Source organism: Diplotaxodon limnothrissa, linkage group LG8, assembly GCF_057381915.1.
Source record: "Diplotaxodon limnothrissa isolate DT_005_m linkage group LG8, D_limnothrissa_male_GT1.1, whole genome shotgun sequence".
In the NCBI taxonomy this organism is placed as follows: Eukaryota; Metazoa; Chordata; class Actinopteri; order Cichliformes; family Cichlidae; genus Diplotaxodon; species Diplotaxodon limnothrissa.
In genome coordinates, this window is record NC_140603.1 from 20,762,867 (window position 1) to 20,770,796 (window position 7,930).

Sequence of the window (7,930 nt, forward strand, 5' to 3'; positions counted from 1 at the left end):
ACAGTTTCACTGTAGTTCTACCATTTTAAATTAGTTCTTTGTACGATATTTCCCTGTTAATTTTGCAGTTTATGGATCCACAAAAAGCATTTATTACTTGTGATATATAAATACACTATTTCCTGTATCTTTTACATCTATGTGTGAAATTAACTTCTTTTTCCTGTAGATTTAACAGTTTTAATCTGAGATTCATTCACTGTAAATCAATTTACAAGTTGCATCTGTAAAGCGTTTTTACAGGAAGTCCCTGGTAACCCCAGCTGCCAGGGTTTTCCTGTAAAAACAGCATGTTTTTTTTTACAGTGTAGGCAAGCTTTCTGTTAATTTCTTTAGCTGGTCTTCATTAATAGTTCTTGAAGGACATCCAAGGCTCTTCTTTTCCTTTTGTTCTGCTCTTTCTCAATAATATTGAAGTCTGGTTTTTGGAGAGATCAGGCAATGACTGATCGATGGCTCTTCAGTAGACTATGTGCATCTCTCAGGTCTCGTGTCAGGTCACTGCTGATTTTGTTCTCTCCATTTCTTAAGGACCCGTCTTTCAGATACTATTCATCCGCTGTAGATATTTTTTTAGGCCTTGGCACTTCTTCTTATTCTGTCCTCTGTTTTTGTAGATTCCTAAAACATTTTAATTACACATTACACACCATGCCGATATGCATCAACCTTTTTGCTAACAGTTCTTTGGGAATCCCCTCATTGGGCCAAAAATACTATTTTATGCCTGTCAGACTGTGCCATTGCTCAAGGGAGTTGTCAGAATGGAATATTCCACTAGTAATGTTCCACCAAAAATACAATGTTCAGTTCTGCTGTTTCTTTAAAATCCCAGTGTTATTGAGCTGCAGAAAGACACTCAGATCTAAACATTCACAGCTAAAAAAAAGTATCTGTTATTCCACTGCACAAGATTTAGGGCTACACAAATATCAGAAGCATTTAAAGTTTGCTTTCTTGTGCAATATAATGTTGTTAAAGTTACTTTTACCAAGGTTTTCTAATCGATGTTAATAAAGGACAGACTATGTGGGCAGTTGAATTTTTCTTAACACTTAATAACGCTGCTGTTTTCTCACACCATTTCTTTTACTGATGAAACATAAAAAAATGAATGGAAAATCAGACATGTTGTAGATTATTTTGTTGTAAATTGTCATAATGTGGTTCTTCAAGTGTATTTTCCCCACAAGTAGCTGCTCCTGTTGGCTGGTCAGTTGCTCCTCTCAGACGATCAGTGGGTGTTTTCCAGCGATTATCCACTTGCTCTTAGAGACCGTATGTGGCTGCTCTAAGACAGCATTCTGTTTGTAATCTAAAGACGGATACAGCTTTCTAAAATCCCTGATATCTGTTTGAACTGTACCTGTTTTGACCTTGATTACACTAGCAAACTGATACATACATACAAACTAGGGGTGCAACGATACACAAAATTCACGGTTCGGTTCGATACTTTGGTGTCACGGTTCGATATTTTTTCGATACAAAAAAATGTGCATGCCTTTTTAATTTATCATTTATTAAAATTATAAATATATATTTTAACTCAAAAGTACAGTTTTTAAATTTAATGTTGCTGAAACAACAACTAAAAAATAAATATATATATATATATATATATATCTGATCGAGAAAGCACTCATCTTTGGAAAAGAGAGTTTATTACAGAGGAATGGCTCTTTCCAAAATAAAAGCTATACTATACGCTTCTTCTGGGCTATATTCTCAGCAGCACATTAAACATATCAGGTCCCCATAAGAAGAATCATGTGCTAACGGCTGTCTAAATGACTCGGGTAAAGTTTGTAGCATGCGTGCTTGTTGTTTTTGTCTGCTTCCACTTGTCTTTGCACTAGGATGATGTCGGTGTAAATGTGCAGTCATATTCGTTGTGTTCCCGCTAATGCTGTCAGCGTTAATCTCGTTAAAATGACATTAACGCCATAACGCCGCAAATCTCCGTTAACGAGTTACCGCGGATCGCCCCGTGCGTGGGGCTGGACGGCGTCAACACGTTAACAAGCTAACTGCGCTAGCGCACTAGTTCCCACCAATTGAGCATTGCGTGGCACATCCAACATACTGTTTTACTTTTGTCCATGACGCGCTTACCTTCAGGGTCATACTTCACATAAAAACCAAGATAGTTCCAAACAGTGTTGCCAACTCCTCAGTAAGGAAAATCGCTATTAAAAGTCGCTAGAAGTTGCTAAATGACGTCATCATTTGCATAATTGGTCATGCTAATATAATTGTAACCTACGTTGTTGGAGAGAGAAACGTCCTAAATGCATTTAGAATTTATTTAGAACTACAGATTACATTTATTTTAGCAATTATTGTTTTTTTAAATGTCACAATTCCAACCCTGCTCCTTTGTGACCCGAAATAGGCACTCTGGTGGAGTTACTTTGTGTGTGTGTGTATGTGTTTATAAGTAGTTTTAAACCTCGTGATCCACAAAACAGCATAACAGTAAAAGAAGAACTGACTGCGTTACAATCAGTGCAGGAGCAGCAGCTTCGCTCATGCGCGATTCATTTGCAGTTTGGACGAATAGGTGTGAACATCTTCTGCCCTGATAGCAGCTGGGGGAGGACTATCCTCCGCCCGTGAGCGCTTTGGAACGGGCGAGGTGCCCACGGCAGCACCCGCTGCTTGTTGAGAGTAAAAGCGATACCCGCTTTCACGTCAAAAAGTCGTCATAAATAAGTCTCCAATAACACCAGAAAAAGTCGCCAGATTTGTCGCTAGTCGCTTTTTAGAAAAAAAGTCGCTAAGGGGGTGTGAAAACTCGCTAAATATAGTGACAAACTCGCTAAGTTGGCAACACTGGCCAAACGCCAGATCTGAATGAGGGTGGGGGAGGTTCATTTTCGGGTAGCGTTAAGGCAGTTGCCATGTTGCAACGAGCTTAGCTTCTGTCTTGCTAGCTTGCGCTGCGCTCAGTGGATCTGCACTCGACAGTGCAGCCTAGGCGGAGTAGTCGAACGCAGATCCACTGAGCGCTCAACATAGACAGCATCGTCAGAAGAAAAGTTGATAAAATAAATAAAACATTATGTATTGTTTGATATATATGCATACCGAACCGAAAGCACTGTATCGAACGGTTCAATAGCGATACGAGTATTGTTGCCCCCCTAATACAAACATACACTGATTGGGTGTAACATTATGGCCACCTGCCTAATATTGTGTTGATCTCCGTTTTGCTACCAAAACAGCCCTGAGCTGTCAAGACATGTACTCCACTACACCCCTGAAGGTGTGCTTTGCACCAAGATCCTTTAAGTCCTCTAAGTTGTGAGGTGTGGCTTCCATGGATTGGACTTGTTTGTCCAGCACATCCCAATGATGTTCAACTGGATTGACGTCTAGGAGGCAGCCTCGTTGTTGTGTTCCTCAAACCATTCCTGAACTATTTTTTCTTTGTGGCAAGGGCAGGTTATCCTGCTGAAAGAGGCCACAGCCGTCAGGGAATCATGAAGGGTTTGTATTGTCCGCAACACTGCTTAGATAGGTAGCACATGTACGTGACCCTTTCGTGACTGAAAATCAAGAACACCCCAAAACAGCTGCACTATAGGAGATGCTCTCACCCAGTCCTCTCATCACAATCTGGACCTTTTCAAACTCACTCAAATACTTGCGCTTGCACATTTTTCCTGCATCCAACACATCAACTTGTTCTTTAATAGATCCCATCTACTGACAGGTGCCATGATGAAAAGATGAGTGTTATTCACATCTCCTTTTTAGTGGTCTCGATGTTATACCTGATCTGTGTTGATATTACACACCATCCTCAGAAGAATTATTGTTTAGTTAAAATTATAAGGTTGTAAGGGTTTTTTTTTTTTTTTTTTTTTCTCGTCAACTTTAATTTTTTTAATGGATTTTAATGGATTGTTGACTTGCCCCCTGTGTACACCCTCTGTACATAATTAATTCTAAACTTTTCGAGCTATCATGTTTACATACAGGACAGAACAACCGTTTATGCACGCAACATAAACATAAAACATAAACTCCTCAAGACTTTTTCATTTTAAATGAAGTTTTTAAATGCTAAATGTTAGCTTGTAGTGTGTTAATGTTATTATTTAGTTACATTCACAGTAAAAAGAGACTGGAATTACACATTAACGCCAACGGTCTTTTTCCCACCTGGTATATTTCTTGAACATTCAGTCACTGGTTGTATGTTTAGATAAAACCAGTTTTGGCAGCTTATGAATCATAATTGTTTAGGGAGTGACTTCTATCGACCTATGCATGGTTGCATAACATTCAAATCAACATTAGCTACTGAACCAATAGTTGTGTCTGAAAAACTGAAACCTGTATGGTCTGAAGTTGCACACTGGAGAACTATGACAAGGCATCTAATTGGTATCAACATACAGTAGAACTGGAAATTGAACTTCTCACTTTCCTTTTTCAATCTTGTAAGTATAATAAAATGTACAGTACTTTTAAAAAAAGGACTGTAACAGAGTGTTCAATAATGATATTTTCTAAAATAATTCCATTACTTTGTTGACTGATTCTCAAAAAATGTTCAGTTGGCGATTGCAATTCATGAGAGCCTTACTTTGATGTGTCAGTAATTATTAGTTTGTCAACTTTTCACTCAATGGCAAGGCGACCTTGAGCCAACTCAATGAAAATCTGAGTAAAAATCCATAATTTACACCTCGTGCTTTTGTAAACAGCACACGAGTCAGACAGGTCTCGCAGACTGCATCACAAGTGCACAAAAGACAAAATCACAGTGACATACAGGTATCATCTGAATACATATTTATTAGATAAATATTAGGTTGTCACATCATCTAACTACATACAGTTCTGCAAGACTAAAAATCACAATTAGTTCCTTTATTTTCTCACCAGTTTAGAATATGAAATGATTGTACATACAATGTACAAACAGAGAGACAATGGCCACATTGCATGAATCACCTTAGGTTGTATAATTTTTCCAACTGTTCATGATATCAAAAATTGTACAAACTATGGATTGGTTACAATCTTCTGGACCCGTCCCTCCCACCGTGCTTCTCCCTCATCTCCGAGCAGTTTTCTTTGTAACCGTTTTTTTTTTATTGTTTGTTTTGCTTTATGTATTTTTTAATTTTTTAAATGTATTTGTTTTTTAAGTTTTTAGCTTTAGCACCTCAGAGTATGCAGGTGACAGACTAGAACATTTAGGCTAAATATTACATGTAAAACATTGCTGTCCCAGTTCCCGTAACAAAAGAGGTGAAAGTATAATACAGAGTGGGAACAAAATGCTGAGCGATACCCACAGACACTAACTAACAAGTTTCATTTTCCATATTCAGCCACTTCCAGTAGAGGGGTTGCAAGCTTTTTATTATTCTGAAGAAACAATGCACATTCCCAGGGAAAATGAATACATTTCTGTTCACATGTCTCTATATTAATTTACATATATACAGGCATCCTTGGGATGTTTGACCTGGTCTTAAAATCCTTTCCAGGTCAAACTAGCGAACGTGCCCTTCCTTTTTGTTTTTTTTGTTTTTAAATTTTTAAATTTTTTATTAACTCGTTTTCTTTTTTCAACTGTTTTTTCTTTTAAAACAACATCCCCCCCCCAGAGAAATGTCCCTTTATTGTGATTGTGCAACTACAAATTAGGGGTGCTGCCTTTTTCACCAATTTGAAAAGAAGAAGAAAAAGATTGAAATGATAAAGACTTCCGTGGGATTGTTTAAAAGTTTCAATTCAGATCGCGAAGAATGAAAACACACCAGTGAACTGTTGAAAGCACAGACTTTTGATTTGATGTTTCCTTGTGACTAAAATATGAAACAAGTTAGGGCTCTGAATAGGAAAAAACAAATTCCTTTTATAACATTTAAAAATAATGCGTACATGAAATCAGGATGGTCGATTCAGCACAATGCTACAATTGAAAGAAATTGGATTTCTAGCCTTACAGATTAATAAGAAAACCAGTACAAAATAATTTACCAAGAACAAAGGGGATAAAAATGTATATGGTCTCATGCTTTTTTAAAAAAGCCACATTTTTTCTATAACAAAAATATAAACAATATCATGAATTTCTTTAAAATATGGTTGTGATATATCTTTAAAATACCACTGACAATTAGCAACAATTATGATATTCACATAGCTCACTAATTACACTGAAAGCCAGCTGACACCACATAATTCGAAACCCATTACTGTTCAGCATCACTGACAAAGGTCAACATAAATTCATGAGCAGACAACATTGATCATTTTGAATCAATACATCGTAGCATGAGGGAAAATATTGCTTCGAACTGAGTGCAACGTCTGAAAACTGAAACGATGATACACAAGCACTTTGAGCTGATGCAAGGAAGGGGACAACGAATATTAGGACATGAACAGGTGGGAAAGCGACTCGGGGGAAACGACGATGACCTGCGATAGCTTATGAAATGCTTGGGCTGGCTACGCCCCGGCGTGGAGACGAGACAGCCGTATGCTGGTTTGGGAGCATATGTGGTTAAGTTGGACGACTAATGATCGAAGGACAAACATTATCAAGATGATACAAAAATATTCACAATGATATTTACAGTACGATAGCATTTCTTAAAAAATAATACATTTGCATACAGAACAGCACTCTTTTTTTAACATTAAAATGAAAACAAATGTGGCAAAAAGAAAGAAATCTGCACCAATACTGCTTTGAAAACCACTTCTTGAACAGCAGTGATGGATAAACTGTCCTCTCCTTTATCTTTAAAACCAATATTACATCCAATCACACTGACACACACACACTCACACACTTTCAGTCTTTACAGGACCAAGCAAGCACAAACATTTCCATTCTCATCCCTCTAACTTTGGTGATGTTGAGCAGTTTCCCAAAAGGTTTATGTATAGTTTAATTGTGCAGCAACAATAAAAAAAACATAATAAACATAACACAGTATATGCAGCAAATACATGATAAATGTACTGCTGACATCAACATCATCCCTTCAATGTTAGTGTTAAATAAAATCATACTAAACCTGACAGAAAATCATAAAACAAGCAAACAAACAAGGTCTGTGGAAACAGCAACTGATAAAAACCACACTATCTTTTGTTATCACCACTTGGAACAGCACTAGACAAGGGCTTGGCACACATGCACTTTGTAGATTACTTAAACAACATCATTTAACCGGGAAGAGAGATGTAATTCAGTAAAACTCCTGACAAGAGAAACACGATGGCTCATGCAGAGCTGATGGAAGGAGTTGTAGCAGGAAGCGACAAAGCAGGAGCGTCACAGGAACCCAAACCTCGCACGTTGTACCTTACGTTTCCAATGAAATCCCTTCTTTGTACAGGGGACAATAACTTTACAATATGTAGATGGACAGATATGCTACTCTGTTATGAATGTTGTTTGGTGTAATTGGGGCAATTTTTTTCATTTTCTGCTGTCGAAACCAAAAAGGAGGGACATCTATGTGTTTAAAAAATAGCACAATCGTAGACAAAGTGGATGCCGATCAGTCCCAAAAATATTTTTTAAAATCTTGGCAGAGGAGCTTAAATTTGTTTTAGAAAAAACATTTTGTCAAAGATGGACACGTTGATCTTATTTTTTGTTTCTTTTTGGAAAGGCTGATTTTTGTGTTTTTGCGTTGTCAGAATCTCTTGTGCTTTTAAATGATGTGTGGTGGACAAAAAAGTGCGACTAACCAGACCAGTCAGGGAATGGAGCTGCGACACCAGGAAGCTGTGGCCTCTCAGATTGGAATAAGATAAGACGCACTGGCCAGATAGCGCAGGTTTTTTCAGTTATTTTTCTGGTTTTTTTTACAGTGAATTCCTTTTTCTTCAGAAAAGGAAACAAAACACGAATAAAAAAAATGCTACAACGCGTTCCTAA